At 52.2% G+C, this 15,958-nt stretch overlaps 1 protein-coding gene across 1 annotated transcript in view; it reads left to right on the top strand.

The window, feature by feature from the left end:
* The first annotated feature begins 229 nt into the window (after positions 1 to 229).
* Positions 230 to 15,958, top strand: part of LOC132385498 (filamin-A-like) — a 122,615-nt gene continuing 106,886 nt past the window's right edge. The window contains exon 1 of the mRNA XM_059957611.1: positions 230 to 360. The gene's annotated coding sequence lies outside the window, so the exon portion shown is untranslated. The remainder of the gene's footprint in view (positions 361 to 15,958) is intronic.

The raw sequence follows: 15,958 nt of genomic DNA on the forward strand, positions 1-15,958 counted from the left end.
CCGCAGGCTCCTCGGATTTCCCCCGTTATGGGTTCCGATTTGACTGAGGTGACCCCCCTTGCCCCTCATTTCGCTCAGAACCCACTCCCCAGCCACCCCTCCCATCTGAATTCTTTCGTGGGGGTCTCCGTCTCTAAGATCTTGTGGGTTGACGTAACTTAAATGCAGGGATAGGCGTGTTCGCGGACGTCATTGTAAAAGCCCGTTCAACGATACTTTACCAATTAAGGATTTTTACAATAAGGGGAGATTGGGAGAGAGAGCTGGTTTTGTGCCGATCCCCGGGCACATACCAGGCACTCGCTGCAGCAGGAGGGTCGCTCCCGGAGAAGCTCCCGTGGCGGGACGCTCTCGAAGCCGGTAAGAAGCTGAGCACAACCTGCGGAGTGGGGGTGATGTTCGCGAGGAAGAGGGAGACAGACACACAATGAGAGGGAGAGAGCGAATGGGACAGAGAGGGAAATAGAGGGATGGACACACACACACACACGCAGGGACAGAGAGAGAAGCAGGGAGGAAGAGGGACGGGCAGATTAACACCGCAGAGTGAGGAGACAGAGAGACATACGGGGCGGGGGGGGGGGAGAGACAGAGGCAGAAATAGAAAAACAGAGATAAAGAGTGAAAATTGCACCATCCCCCCTTTTTTTAGAGCACTCCAAACAAACTTTTCATAAACTTTTCCAACTTCAAAACCTTTCCCGTTTCTTTTTTTTAACCGGCTGATTTTTTTTTAACGATGCGTTCCCCTCCACTGTTGTCGGGATTTCACAATCCTGAGTCCTTTAACATCAGAAAGAACAACAACACCAACTCCCCCCCCCCCCCCACCCCATCCCCCGGACAGTGTACTAGTTAATGTTCGCAAACGTTCCGGTGAAATGCCCGGGAAAGGAAGGGGTTGCGGAGGCTGGCGCGTCTCTGGGAGCTGCGGAACCGGGGTGGGGGGGAGCAGATCTTCCAACTCTGCGTGTATCTATTTAATTAAAATACACGCTCGTTTTTTTTTACGAAGATCCCAATTCGGTAATGCGGATGCAGTTTTCCAAATATGGGAACTGGTTGTTTCAGATCTGGAGCGATTCCGTCCGGGAATTCGGGGCGTCTCGCCCTCTGGCGGACGAGACTGGCGCGCTGCAGTTTTGTGGGAGAATTCCGTCTGTCGGGGTTGATCACACACACACACACACACACACACACACACACACACACACACACACACACACACACACACACACACACACACACACACACACACACACACACACACACACACACACACACACACACTGACACACGTACAAATTTGACAAATTTGTAACTTCACTGGTTTTCACAGTTTCTCTCCCCCCCCCTCACAAGCACACACGACCTGACACAGTTCCTTATCTGCACACACAAATACACTCACACTCACACTCACACTCACACTCACACTCACACTCACATAGACTCGCTAAGACCTCATACATATTCTCGCACACCGACAAACACATTAGCACACTCAGACACATACAATCGATACTGGCTCATACTCGAGACACTTACAAACACGCACAATACTGACACACACTCGACATGCATCGGAACGTGTTATCTGACTGTCACACTTAATGGTGCACAATTATACACTCACTTACCTACACTGACACACACCCGCCACACACTCACTCACTGATACACTTACAGTCACACTGGTTGACACAGTTAACCACACAGACACAGAAGATACAGATGTACACCTCACTCACAGAGGAAGTTACATTCGCTAACACTCTCACATACACACATTCTCACACACTCACCTAGACACACCCACGATCAAGCAATACTGATATGCACAGGAACACGCCACACACACTGATGCACACTGACACACTCACAGACTGATCCACGCCAAACATCCTCTCTAACAATTACACTCTGGTACATACACATGACACGCTCACAGGCACGTTTACAGTCACACTTGGTGACAGACGTTTATAAACCCACTAATACAGACAATGCAGAAGCACGCCCAACACACTCTCCCTGACACACACACTTACTGACAGCAGTGCGTACTAACACACCTACACAGAAACATACATGGACACACAGACAATCGCGACTCAGTGACACACCCCCCCCCAATAACTCTCACTACACAGTTACACAGCCTAGAGACAAGAACTGTACACCTGCTCCTTAATGCAAATATCTAATCAGCCAATCATGTGGCAGGAATCCAATGCATAAAAGCAGACAGACATGTTCAAGAGATTCAGTTGCTGTTCAGACCAAGCATCAGAAAGGGGAAGAAATGTGATCTAAGTGACTTTGACAGTGGAATGATTGTTGGTGCCAGATGGGGTGGTTTGAGTATCTCTGAAACTGCTGATCTCCTGGGATTTTCATGCACAAGAGTCTCTAGAGTTTACAGAGAAAGGTGTGAAAAACAAAAGATAAAAACACCCAGTGAGTGGCAGCTCTGTGGGTGAAAACACTTTGTTAATGAGGGAGGTCGGAGGAGAATGGCCAGACTGGTTCAAGCTGAGAGGAAGGTGACAGTAACTCAAATAACCACACGTTACAACGGTGGTGTGCAGAAGAGCATCTCTGAAAGCACAACACGTCAAACCTGGCAGTGGATGGGCTACAGCTACATACACTTAGTGGCCACTTTATTAGGTACAAGGGGGTATCAAAATGACATCGAAGAAAATGGGGGTGGGAGAGGGGGCAACTGATTAATACATTTGCAGAACCACACAAAAATTGGCAGAGTTTTGGATAGTGAAGAAGTTTGTCAAAGGATTCAGTAGGATATAGACTAATCGGAAACGTGGGCAGAGCAGTGGCAGATACAGTTTAATCCAGAGAAGTTGTAGAAAAGTCCAGCACAGAAGCAGGCCCTTTGGCCCATCTAGTCCATGCCAAAACCATTTAATCTGCCTACTTCCCTCGACTTGCACCGGGACCACAGCCCTCCATACCCCTCCCATCCATGTACCGATCCAAACTTCTCATAAATGTTGAAATTGAAATCGCACGCACCACTTCCACACTCTCACCACCCTCGGAGTGAAGAAGTTTCCCTTTGCTCCCCTTAAACTTGCCACCTTTCACCCTTAATCCATGACCTCTGCTTGTTGTCTCACCCAGCCAGTGGAAAAAGCCTGCTTGCGTTTAACCTATCTATACCCCTCATGGTTTTATACACCTCTATCAAATCTCCTTTCAATCTTCTACATTCCAAGGAATGAAATCCTTGCCTATTCAATCTTTCTCAGGAGCTCCAGTCCCAGTTCTTGTAAATGTTCTCTGCCCTCTTTCAAACTTACTTACACCATTCCTGTAGGTAGGGTACCCAAAGTGCACACAATACTCTAATCTAGACATCTCCAACGTCTCATAGAATTCCAACTCCTGTACTCAGTACTTCGATTTACGAGGGCCAATGAGTCAAAAAGTTTCTTTACAAGCCTAACAAGTGTGAAGTGTTGCCGTTTAGGAGGTCAAATGAGCGGGGGGGGGGGGGGGGATGTATGGTAAACGGCAGGGCCCTGACCACCACTCGTGTACGGAGGGGTCTCCGATGTACAGATGGCTCGGAGCGACAACTGTGACCACAAGAAATGGCAGAGAGTTGTGGACACAGTTTGGCTCATCACGGAAAACATCCTCCCCTCCGCGGACTCTGTCTATACTTCTCACTGCCTCAGAAAGCGTCTGGCATGATCAAAAACTCCACCCACCCCAGGCATTCTCTCTTCTCCCCCCTCCAATCGGGCAGAAGATACAAAAGCCCGAAAGAACATCCCACCTGGCTCGAGGACAATTCCACTCTGCTGTGACAGGAGCTCCCTCGTATGTTAAGTTGGATTCTTGACCCCACAGTCTACCTTGTTGTCATCTTGCAGCTTATTCCCCTGGAACTGTGACTCATTATTGCTTTACCCTGTTCCACCTCACTGCACTGCGTCATGGATCAGAGGAGAAGAATTGGGCCATTCGGCCCATCAAGTCTACACTGCCGTCCCATCATGGCAAATTTACTATCCCTCTCAACCACATTCCTCTGGCATTGACCCCCTGACTAATCAAGAACCTTTGAACCTCTGCCTCAAATATACCCAGTGACTTAGCCTCCACAGCCATCTAGGACACTGAATTCCACAGACCCACAACCGTCCGGCTAAAAACAAAAATCATCCTTGTATTCTGAGGCTATGCCCTCTGGTTCTGCTATTGGAAACATCTTCTCCGCTTCCTTTCTTTTGAGATCGTTCAATATTCCATAAGTTTAGATGCGATCCTTCCCCCCCCCCCCCCATTCTTCTAAACTGCAGTGAATACAGGCCCAGAGCCATCAAACAGCCTCACATGTTAACCCTTTCATTCTCAGCATTGTTCTCGTGCACCTCTTCCGGACCTTCTCCGGTCCTTTCCGAGGTAGGAGGCGCAAAACCGCGCTCAATACCCCAGGCCTCACCACTGCCTTTTAACCACTCTGCATTACATCTCGGCTTTTACGCTCCAGTCCTCTCGCTTTACCTCCCTCACCACCGACTCAATCGTGCACAAGGACTCCCCAGTCCCTTTGCGTCTCTAACTTCTGAATGTTATCACTCTTTACAAAATAGTCTCTGCTTTTATTCCTTCTACCAAAGTATGCAACGGTGCACTTCCACCTGCCAATCCTTCGCCCGTTCTAATCTGTCTGCAGATTCTCCGCTACGTCAGGACTACCTGCCCCTCCACCACTCTTAGTATCCTCTGCAAATTTCACCTCAAAGCCATCAATGACATCTTCCAAGTCATTGACATACGATGTGAAAAGAATCGGTGCCAACTCCTCGATGAACACCGGCAGCCAGCCAGAAAAAGCTCCTTTTATTCCCACACTTCGCCTCCTGCCGGTCAGCCAATCTTCCATTCGTGTTGCGCTCTCTCCTATAATACCATGGGCTCTTCACTTGTCGTCTTCTCAAAGCCCTTCAGAAAAGCCAAGGACACGATGGCCTCTCACCATCCCTCGGTGCATGTGACAATCATGAACCAATCACAGCTCCTCGAAAAGAGGCAACAGGGGGGTCAAGAAGGTGTTGGGCTTTCTCGCCTTCATTAGTTGGGGGGGGTGGGGGGGGCAGAAGGTGTTCAGGTGTGTAAAACTTTGCCCGGGATAAAATTGGAGACTTGTGTGGAGTCTGGTCGTACCGCCACCACCCCCCCCCCCCCCCACAGGGGATGGTGTGGAACCTGTGCAGATGGTTTACCAAGAGGCTGCACGGGTTAGAGAGGGTGCAGAGGAGATTCACCAGGATGCTGCCTGGATTAGAGAGGGTGCAGAGGAGATTCACCAGGATGCTGCCTGGATTAGAGAGGGTGCAGAGGAGATTCACCAGGAGGCTGCCTGGATTAGAGAGGGTGAGGAGGAGATTCACCAGGATGCTGCCTGGATTAGAGAGGGTGCAGAGGAGATTCACCGGGATGCTGCCTGGATTAGAGAAGGTGCAGAGGAGATTCACCAGGATGTTGTCTGGATTAGAGAGGGTGCAGAGGAGATTCACCAGGATGCTGCCTGGATTAGAGAGGGTGCAGAGGAGATTCACCAGGACGCTGCCTGGATTAGAGAGGGTGCAGAGGAGATTCACCAGGATGCTGTCTGGATTAGAGAGGGTGCAGAGGAGATTCACCAGGAGGCTGCCTGGATTAGAGAGGGTGCAGAGGAGATTCACCAGGATGCTGCCTGGATTAGAGAGGGTGCAGAGGAGATTCACCAGGATGCTGCCTGGATTAGAGAGGGTGCAGAGGAGATTCACCAGGATGCTGTCTGGATTAGAGAGGGTGCAGAGGAGATTCACCAGGATGCTGTCTGGATTAGAGAGGGTGCAGAGGAGATTCACCAGGATGCTGTCTGGATTAGAGAGGGTGCAGAGGAGATTCACCAGGATGTCGCCTGGATTAGAGAGGGTGCAGAGGAGATTCACCAGGATGTCGCCTGGATTAGAGAGGGTGCAGAGGAGATTCACCAGGATGTCGCCTGGATTAGAGAGGGTGCAGAGGAGATTCACCAGGATGTCACCTGGATTAGAGAGGGTGCAGAGGAGATTCACCAGGATGTCACCTGGATTAGAGAGGGTGCAGAGGAGATTCACCAGGATGCTACCTGGATTAGACAGGGTGCAGAGGAGATTCACCAGGAAGCTGCCTGGATTAGAGAGGGTGCAGAGAAGATTCACCAGGATGCTGCCTGGATTAGAGAGGGTGCAGAGGAGATTCACCAGGATGTCGCCTGGATTACAGAGGGTGCAGAGGAGATTCACTGGATGCTGCCTGGATAAGAGAGGGTGCAGAGGAGATTCACCAGGATGTCGCCTGGATTGGAGAGGGTGCAGAAGAGATTCACCAGGATGTCGCCTGGATTGGAGAGGGTGCAGAGGAGATTCACAAGCATGCTGTCTGGATTAGAGAGGGTGCAGAGGAGATTCACAAGGATGTCACCTGGATTAGAGAGGGTGCAGAGGAGACTCACGAGGATGCTGCCTGGATTAGAGAGGGTTCAGAGGAGATTCACGAGGATGCTGCGTGGATTAGAGAGGGTGCAGAGGAGATTAACCAGGATGCTGCCTGGATTAGAGAGGGAGCAGAGGAGATTCACCAGGATGTCGACTGTATTAGAGAGGGTGCAGACGAGATTCACCAAGATGCTGTCTGGATTAGAGAGGGAGCAGAGGAGATTGACCAGGTCGCAGCCTGGATTAGAGAGGGTGCAGAGGACATTCAACAGGATGCTGCCTGGATTAGAGAGGGTGCAGAGGAGATTCACCAGGATGCTACCTGGATTAGAGAGGGTGCAGAGGAGATTCACCAGGATGCTGTCTGGATTAGAGAAGGTGCAGAGGAGATTCACCAGGAAGCTGCCTGGATTACAGAGGGTGCAGAGGAGATTCACAAGGATGCCGCCTGGATTAGAGAGGGTGCAGAGGAGATTCACCAGTATGTCGCCTGGATTGGAGAGGGTGCGGAGGAGATTGACCAGGATGCTGCCTGGATTAGAGCGGGTGCACAGGAGATTCAGCAGGACGCTGCCGGGATTAGAGAGGGTGCAGTGGAAATTCACCAGGAAGCTGCCTGGATTACAGAGGGTGCAGAGGAGATTCACCAAGGATGCTGCCTGGATTAGAGAGGGCGCAGAGGAGATTCAGCAGGATGCTGTCTGGATTAGAGAGGGTGCAGAGGAGATTCACCAGGATGCTACCTGGATTAGAGAGGGTGCAGAGGAGATTCACCAGGATGCTGCCTGAATTAGAGAGAGTGCAGAGGAGATTCACCAGGAAGCTGCCTGGATTACAGACGGTGCAGAGGAGATTCACAAGGATGCCGCCTGGATTAGAGAGGGTGCAGCGGAGATTCACCAGGATGTCACCTGGATTAGAGAGGGTGCAGAGCAGATTCACCAGGATGTCGCCTGGATTAGAGAGGGTGCAGAGGAGATTCACCAGGATGCTGTCTGGATTAGAGAGGGTGCAGCGGAGAATCACCAGGATGTCGCCTGGATTAGAGAGGGTGCAGAGGAGATTCAGCAGGATGCTGCCTGGATTAGAGAGGGTGCAGAGGAGATTCACCAGGATGCCGCCTGGATTAGAGAGGGTGCAGCGGAGATTCACCAGGATGTTGCCTGGATTAGAGAGGGTGCAGCGGAGATTCACCAGGATGTCGCCTGGATTAGAGAGGGTGCAGAGGAGATTCAGCAGGATGCTGCCTGGATTAGAGAGGGTGCAGAGGAGATTCACCAGGATGCCGCCTGGATTAGAGAGGGTGCAGAGGAGATTCACCAGGATGTCGCCTGGATTAGAGAGGGTGCAGAGGAGATTCCCCAGGATGCTGTCTGGATTAGAGAGGGTGCAGAGGAGATTCACCAAGATGCTGTCTGGATTAGAGAGGGAGCAGAGGAGATTGACGAGGATGCAGCCTGGATTGGAGAGGGTGCAGGGGACATTCAACAGGATGCTGCCTGGATTAGAGAGGGTGCAGAGGAGATTCACCAGGATGCTACCTGGATTAGAGAGGGTGCAGAGGAGATTCACCAGGATGCTGTCTGGAGTAGAGAGGGTGCAGTAGAGATTCACCAGGACGCTGTCTGGATTAGAGAGGGAGCAGAGGAGATTGACCAGGCTGCAGCCTGGATTAGAGAGGGTGCAGGGGACATTCAACAGGATGCTGCCTGGATTAGAGAGGGTGCAGAGGAGATTCACCAGGATGCTACCTGGATTAGAGAGGGTGCAGAGGAGATTCACCAGGATGCTGCCTGAATTAGAGAGGGTGCAGAGGAGATTCACCAGGAAGCTGCCTGGATTACAGACGGTGCAGAGGAGATTCACAAGGATGCCGCCTGGATTAGAGAGGGTGCAGCGGAGATTCACCAGGATGTCAGCTGGATTAGAGAGGGTGCAGAGCAGATTCACCAGGATGTCGCCTGGATTGGAGAGGGTGCAGAGGAGATTCACCAGGATGCTGCCTGGATTAGAGAGGGTGCAGAGGAGATTCACCAGGATGTCACCTGGATTAGAGAGGGTGCAGAGGAGATTCACCAGGATGTCGCCTGGATTACAGAGGGTGCAGAGGAGATTCACGAGGATGCTGCCTGGATTAGAGAGGGTGCAGAGGAGATTCACCAGGATGCTGCCTGGATTACAGAGAGTGCAGAGGAGATTCACAACGATGTCGCCTGGATTACATAGGGTGCAGAGGAGATTCACGAGGATGCTGCCTGGATTAGAGAGGGTGCAGAGGAGATTCACAACGATGTCGCCTGGATTACAGAGGGTGCAGAGGAGATTCACGAGGATGCTGCCTCGATTAGAGAGGGTGCAGAGGATATTCACCAGGATGCTGCCTGGATTACAGAGGGTGCAGAGGAGATTCACCAGGAAGCTGTCTGGATTAGAGAGGGAGCTGAGGAGATTCACCAGGATGCTGCCTGGATTAGAGAGGGTGCAGATAAGATTCACAAGGATGTCGCCTGGATTACAGAGGGTGCAGAGGGGATTCACAAGGATGTCGCCTGGATTACAGAGGGTGCAGATGAGATTCACAAGGATGTCGCCTGGATTAAAGAGGGCGCAGAGGAGATTCACCAGGATGTCACCTGGATTGGAGAGGGTGCAGAGGAGATTCATCAGGAAGTCGCCTGGCTTAGAGAGGGTGCAGAGCAGATTCACCAGGATGCTGCCTGGATGAGAGAGGGTGCAGAGGAGATTCACCAGGATGTCGCCTGGATTAGAGAGGGTGCGGAGAAGATTCACCAGGATACTGCCTGGATTAGAGAGGGTGCAGAGGAGATTCACCAGGATGCTGTCTGGATTAGAGAGAGTGCAGAGGAGATTCACCAGGATGCTACCTGGATTAGAGAGGGTGCAGAGGAGATTCACCAGGATGCTGTCTGGATTAGAGAGGGTGCGGAGGAGATTCACCAGGAAGCTGCCTGGATTAGAGAAGGTGCAGAGGAGATTCACCAGGAAGCTGCCTGGATTACAGAGGGTGCAGAGGAGATTCACCAGGATGTCGCCTGGATTAGAGAGGGTGCAGAGGAGATTCACCAGTATGTCGCCTGGATTGGAGAGGGTGCGGAGGAGATTGACCAGGATGCTGCCTGGATTAGAGCGGGTGCACAGGAGATTCAGCAGGACGCTGCCGGGATTAGAGAGGGTGCAGTGGAAATTCACCAGGAAGCTGCCTGGATTACAGAGGGTGCAGAGGAGATTCACCAAGGATGCTGCCTGGATTAGAGAGGGCGCAGAGGAGATTCAGCAGGATGCTGTCTGGATTAGAGAGGGTGCAGAGGAGATTCACCAGGATGCTACCTGGATTAGAGAGGGTGCAGAGGAGATTCACCAGGATGCTGCCTGAATTAGAGAGAGTGCAGAGGAGATTCACCAGGAAGCTGCCTGGATTACAGACGGTGCAGAGGAGATTCACAAGGATGCCGCCTGGATTAGAGAGGGTGCAGCGGAGATTCACCAGGATGTCACCTGGATTAGAGAGGGTGCAGAGCAGATTCACCAGGATGTCGCCTGGATTAGAGAGGGTGCAGAGGAGATTCACCAGGATGCTGTCTGGATTAGAGAGGGTGCAGCGGAGAATCACCAGGATGTCGCCTGGATTAGAGAGGGTGCAGAGGAGATTCAGCAGGATGCTGCCTGGATTAGAGAGGGTGCAGAGGAGATTCACCAGGATGCCGCCTGGATTAGAGAGGGTGCAGCGGAGATTCACCAGGATGTTGCCTGGATTAGAGAGGGTGCAGCGGAGATTCACCAGGATGTCGCCTGGATTAGAGAGGGTGCAGAGGAGATTCAGCAGGATGCTGCCTGGATTAGAGAGGGTGCAGAGGAGATTCACCAGGATGCCGCCTGGATTAGAGAGGGTGCAGAGGAGATTCACCAGGATGTCGCCTGGATTAGAGAGGGTGCAGAGGAGATTCCCCAGGATGCTGTCTGGATTAGAGAGGGTGCAGAGGAGATTCACCAAGATGCTGTCTGGATTAGAGAGGGAGCAGAGGAGATTGACGAGGATGCAGCCTGGATTGGAGAGGGTGCAGGGGACATTCAACAGGATGCTGCCTGGATTAGAGAGGGTGCAGAGGAGATTCACCAGGATGCTACCTGGATTAGAGAGGGTGCAGAGGAGATTCACCAGGATGCTGTCTGGAGTAGAGAGGGTGCAGTAGAGATTCACCAGGACGCTGTCTGGATTAGAGAGGGAGCAGAGGAGATTGACCAGGCTGCAGCCTGGATTAGAGAGGGTGCAGGGGACATTCAACAGGATGCTGCCTGGATTAGAGAGGGTGCAGAGGAGATTCACCAGGATGCTACCTGGATTAGAGAGGGTGCAGAGGAGATTCACCAGGATGCTGCCTGAATTAGAGAGGGTGCAGAGGAGATTCACCAGGAAGCTGCCTGGATTACAGACGGTGCAGAGGAGATTCACAAGGATGCCGCCTGGATTAGAGAGGGTGCAGCGGAGATTCACCAGGATGTCAGCTGGATTAGAGAGGGTGCAGAGCAGATTCACCAGGATGTCGCCTGGATTGGAGAGGGTGCAGAGGAGATTCACCAGGATGCTGCCTGGATTAGAGAGGGTGCAGAGGAGATTCACCAGGATGTCACCTGGATTAGAGAGGGTGCAGAGGAGATTCACCAGGATGTCGCCTGGATTACAGAGGGTGCAGAGGAGATTCACGAGGATGCTGCCTGGATTAGAGAGGGTGCAGAGGAGATTCACCAGGATGCTGCCTGGATTACAGAGAGTGCAGAGGAGATTCACAACGATGTCGCCTGGATTACATAGGGTGCAGAGGAGATTCACGAGGATGCTGCCTGGATTAGAGAGGGTGCAGAGGAGATTCACAACGATGTCGCCTGGATTACAGAGGGTGCAGAGGAGATTCACGAGGATGCTGCCTCGATTAGAGAGGGTGCAGAGGATATTCACCAGGATGCTGCCTGGATTACAGAGGGTGCAGAGGAGATTCACCAGGAAGCTGTCTGGATTAGAGAGGGAGCTGAGGAGATTCACCAGGATGCTGCCTGGATTAGAGAGGGTGCAGATAAGATTCACAAGGATGTCGCCTGGATTACAGAGGGTGCAGAGGGGATTCACAAGGATGTCGCCTGGATTACAGAGGGTGCAGATGAGATTCACAAGGATGTCGCCTGGATTAAAGAGGGCGCAGAGGAGATTCACCAGGATGTCACCTGGATTGGAGAGGGTGCAGAGGAGATTCATCAGGAAGTCGCCTGGCTTAGAGAGGGTGCAGAGCAGATTCACCAGGATGCTGCCTGGATGAGAGAGGGTGCAGAGGAGATTCACCAGGATGTCGCCTGGATTAGAGAGGGTGCGGAGAAGATTCACCAGGATACTGCCTGGATTAGAGAGGGTGCAGAGGAGATTCACCAGGATGCTGTCTGGATTAGAGAGAGTGCAGAGGAGATTCACCAGGATGCTACCTGGATTAGAGAGGGTGCAGAGGAGATTCACCAGGATGCTGTCTGGATTAGAGAGGGTGCGGAGGAGATTCACCAGGAAGCTGCCTGGATTACAGAGGGTGCAGAGGAGATTCACCAGGATGCTGCCTGGATTACAGAGGGTGCAGAGGAGATTCACCAGGATGTCGCCTGGATTAGAGAGGGTGCAGAGGAGATTCACCAGGATGCTGCCTGGATTAGAGAGGATGCAGAGGAGATTCACCAGGATGTCGCCTGGATTAGAGAGGATGCAGAGGAGATTCGCAGGGATGCAGCCTGGATTAGAGAGGGTGCAGAGAAGATTCACCTGGAAGCTGCCTGGATTAGAGAGGGTGCAGATGTGATTCACGAGGATGTCGCCTGGATTAGAGAGTGTGCAGAGGAGATTCACCAATATTTTATCTGGATTAGAGACGGTGCAGAGGAGATTCACCAGGATGCTGCCTGGATTAGAGAGGGTGCAGGGGAGATTCACCAGGATGTCATCTAGATTAGAAAGGGTGCAGAGGGGATTCACCAGGATGTCGCCTGGATTAGAGAGGATGCAGAGGAGATTCGCAGGGATGCAGCCTGGATTAGAGAGGGTGCAGAGGAGATTCACCAGGATGCTGCCTGGATTAGAGAGGGTGCAGAGGAGATTCACCTGGAAGCTGCCTGGATTAGAGAGGGTGCAGATGTGATTCACGAGGATGTCGCCTGGATTAGAGAGTGTGCAGAGGAGATTCACCAGGATACTGTCTGGATTAGAGATGGTGCAGAGGAGATTCACCAGGATGCTACCTGGATTAGAGAGGTTGCAGAGGAGCTTCACCAGGATGCTGTCTGGATTAGAGAGGGTGCGGAGGAGATTCACCAGGATGCTGCCAGGATTAGAGAGGGTGCAGAGGAGATTCACCAGGATGCTGCCTGGATTAGAGAGGGTGCAGAGGAGATACACCAGGATGCTGCCTGGATTAGAGAGGGTGCGGAGGATATTCACCAGGATACTGCCTGGATTAGAGAGGGTGCAGAGGAGATTCACCAGGATGCTACCTGGATTAGAGAGGGTGCAGAGGAGCTTCACCAGGATGCTGTCTGGATTAGAGAGGGTGCGGAGGAGATTCACCAGGATGCTGACTGGATTAGAGAGGGTGCGGAGGAGATTCACCAGGATGCTGTCTGGATTAGAGAGGGTGCGGAGGAGATTCACCAGGATGCTGTCTGGATTAGAGAGGGTGTGGAGGAGATTCACCAGGATGCCGCCTGGATTAGAGAGGGTGCAGAGGAGATTCACCAGGATGCTGCCTGGATTAGAGAGGGTGCAGAGGAGATTCACCAGGATGCTGCCTGGATTAGAGAGGGTGCAGAGGAGATTCACCAGGATACTGCCTGGATTAGAGAGGGTGCAGAGGAGATTCACCAGGATGCCGTCCGGATTAGAGAGGGTGCAGAGGAGATTCACCAGCATGCTACCTGGATTAGAGAGGGTGCAGAGGAGATTCACCAGGATGCTGTCTGGATTAGAGAGAGTGCGGAGGAGATTCACCAGGATGCTGACTGGATTAGAGAGGGTGCAGAGGAGATTCACCAGGATGCTGTCTGGATTAGAGAGGCTGCAGAAGAGATTGACCAGGATGCTGCCTGGATTAGAGAGGGTGCAGAGGAGATTCACCAGGATGTCACCTGGATTAGAGAGGGTGCAGAGGAGATTCACCAGTATGCTGCCTGGATTAGAGAGTGTGCAGAGGAGAGTCATCAGGAAGTCGCCTGGCTTAGAGAGGGTGCAGAGCAGATTCACCAGGATGCTGCCTGGATTAGAGAGGGTGCAGAGGAGATTCACCAGGATGTCACCTGGATTAGAGAGGGTGCAGAGGAGATTCACCAGGATGTCACCTGGATTAGAGAGGGTGCAGAGGAGATTCACCAGGATGTGCCTGGATTAGAGAGGGTGCAGAGGAGATTCACCAGGATGCTGCCTGGATTAGAGAGGATGCAGAGGAGATTCACCAGGATGTCGCCTGGATTAGAGAGGATGCAGAGGAGATTCGCAGGGATGCAGCCTGGATTAGAGAGGGTGCAGAGGAGATTCACCTGGAAGCTGCCTGGATTAGAGAGGGTGCAGATGTGATTCACGAGGATGTCACCTGGATTAGAGAGTGTGCAGAGGAGATTCACCAATATTTTATCTGGATTAGAGACGGTGCAGAGGAGATTCACCAGGATGCTGCCTGGATTAGAGAGGGTGCAGGGGAGATTCACCAGGATGTCATCTAGATTAGAAAGGGTGCAGAGGGGATTCACCAGGATGTCGCCTGGATTAGAGAGGATGCAGAGGAGATTCGCAGGGATGCAGCCTGGATTAGAGAGGGTGCAGAGGAGATTCACCAATATTTTATCTGGATTAGAGACGGTGCAGAGGAGATTCACCAGGGTGCTGTCTGGATTAGAGATGGTGCAGAGGAGATTCACCAGGATGCTACCTGGATTAGAGAGGGTGCAGAGGAGCTTCACCAGGATGCTGTCTGGATTAGAGAGGGTGCAGAGGAGATTCACCAGGATGCTGCCAGGATTAGAGAGGGTGCAGAGGAGATTCACCAGGATACTGCCTGGATTAGAGAGGGTGCAGAGGAGATTCACCAGGATGCTGCCTGGATTAGAGAGGGTGCGGAGGAGATTCACCAGGATGCTGTCTGGATTAGAGAGGGTGCGGAGGAGATTCACCAGGATGCTGTCTGGATTAGAGAGGGTGAAGAGGAGATTCACCAGGATGTCACCTGGATTAGAGAGGGTGCAGAGGAGATTCACCAGTATGCTGCCTGGATTAGAGAGTGTGCAGAGGAGAGTCATCAGGAAGTCGCCTGGCTTAGAGAGGGTGCAGAGCAGATTCACCAGGATGCTGCCTGGATTAGAGAGGGTGCAGAGGAGATTCACCAGGATGTCACCTGGATTAGAGAGGGTGCAGAGCAGATTCACCAGGATGTCACCTGGATTAGAGAGGGTGCAGAGGAGATTCACCAGGATGCTGCCTGGATTAGAGAGTGTGCAGAGGAGATTCACCAGGATTCTGCCTGGATTAAAGAGGGTGCGAAGGAGATTCACCAGGAAGCTGCCTGGATTAGAGAGGGTGCAGAGGAGATTCACCAGGATGCTGCCTGGATTAGAGAGGGTGCGGAGGAGATTCACCAGGATGCTGTCTGGATTAGAGAGGGTGCGGAGGAGATTCACCAGGATGCTGTCTGGATTAGAGAGGGTGTGGAGGAGATTCACCAGGATGCCGCCTGGATTAGAGAGGGTGCAGAGGAGATTCACCAGGATGCTGTCTGGATTAGAGAGGGTGCAGAGGAGATTCACCAGGATGCTGCCAGGATTAGAGAGGGTGCAGAGGAGATTCACCAGGATACTGCCTGGATTAGAGAGGGTGCAGAGGAGATTCACCAGGATGCTGCCTGGATTAGAGAGGGTGCGGAGGAGATTCACCAGGATGCTGTCTGGATTAGAGAGGGTGCGGAGGAGATTCACCAGGATGCTGTCTGGATTAGAGAGGGTGTGGAGGAGATTCACCAGGATGCCGCCTGGATTAGAGAGGGTGCAGAGGAGATTCACCAGGATGCTGCCTGGATTAGAGAGGGTGCAGAGGAGATTCACCAGGATACTGCCTGGATTAGAGAGGGTGCAGAGGAGATTCACCAGGATGCCGTCCGGATTAGAGAGGGTGCAGAGGAGATTCACCAGCATGCTACCTGGATTAGAGAGGGTGCAGAGGAGATTCACCAGGATGCTGTCTGGATTAGAGAGAGTGCGGAGGAGATTCACCAGGATGCTGACTGGATTAGGGAGGGTGCAGAGGAGATTCACCAGGATGCTGTCTGGATTAGAGAGGGTGAAGTGGAGATTCACCAGGATGTCACCTGGATTAGAGAGGGTGCAGAGGAGATTCACCAGTATGCTGCCTGGATTAGAGAGTGTGC

Source organism: Hypanus sabinus (genome assembly GCF_030144855.1).
Source record: "Hypanus sabinus isolate sHypSab1 chromosome 24 unlocalized genomic scaffold, sHypSab1.hap1 SUPER_24_unloc_28, whole genome shotgun sequence".
Taxonomy (NCBI): Eukaryota; Metazoa; Chordata; class Chondrichthyes; order Myliobatiformes; family Dasyatidae; genus Hypanus; species Hypanus sabinus.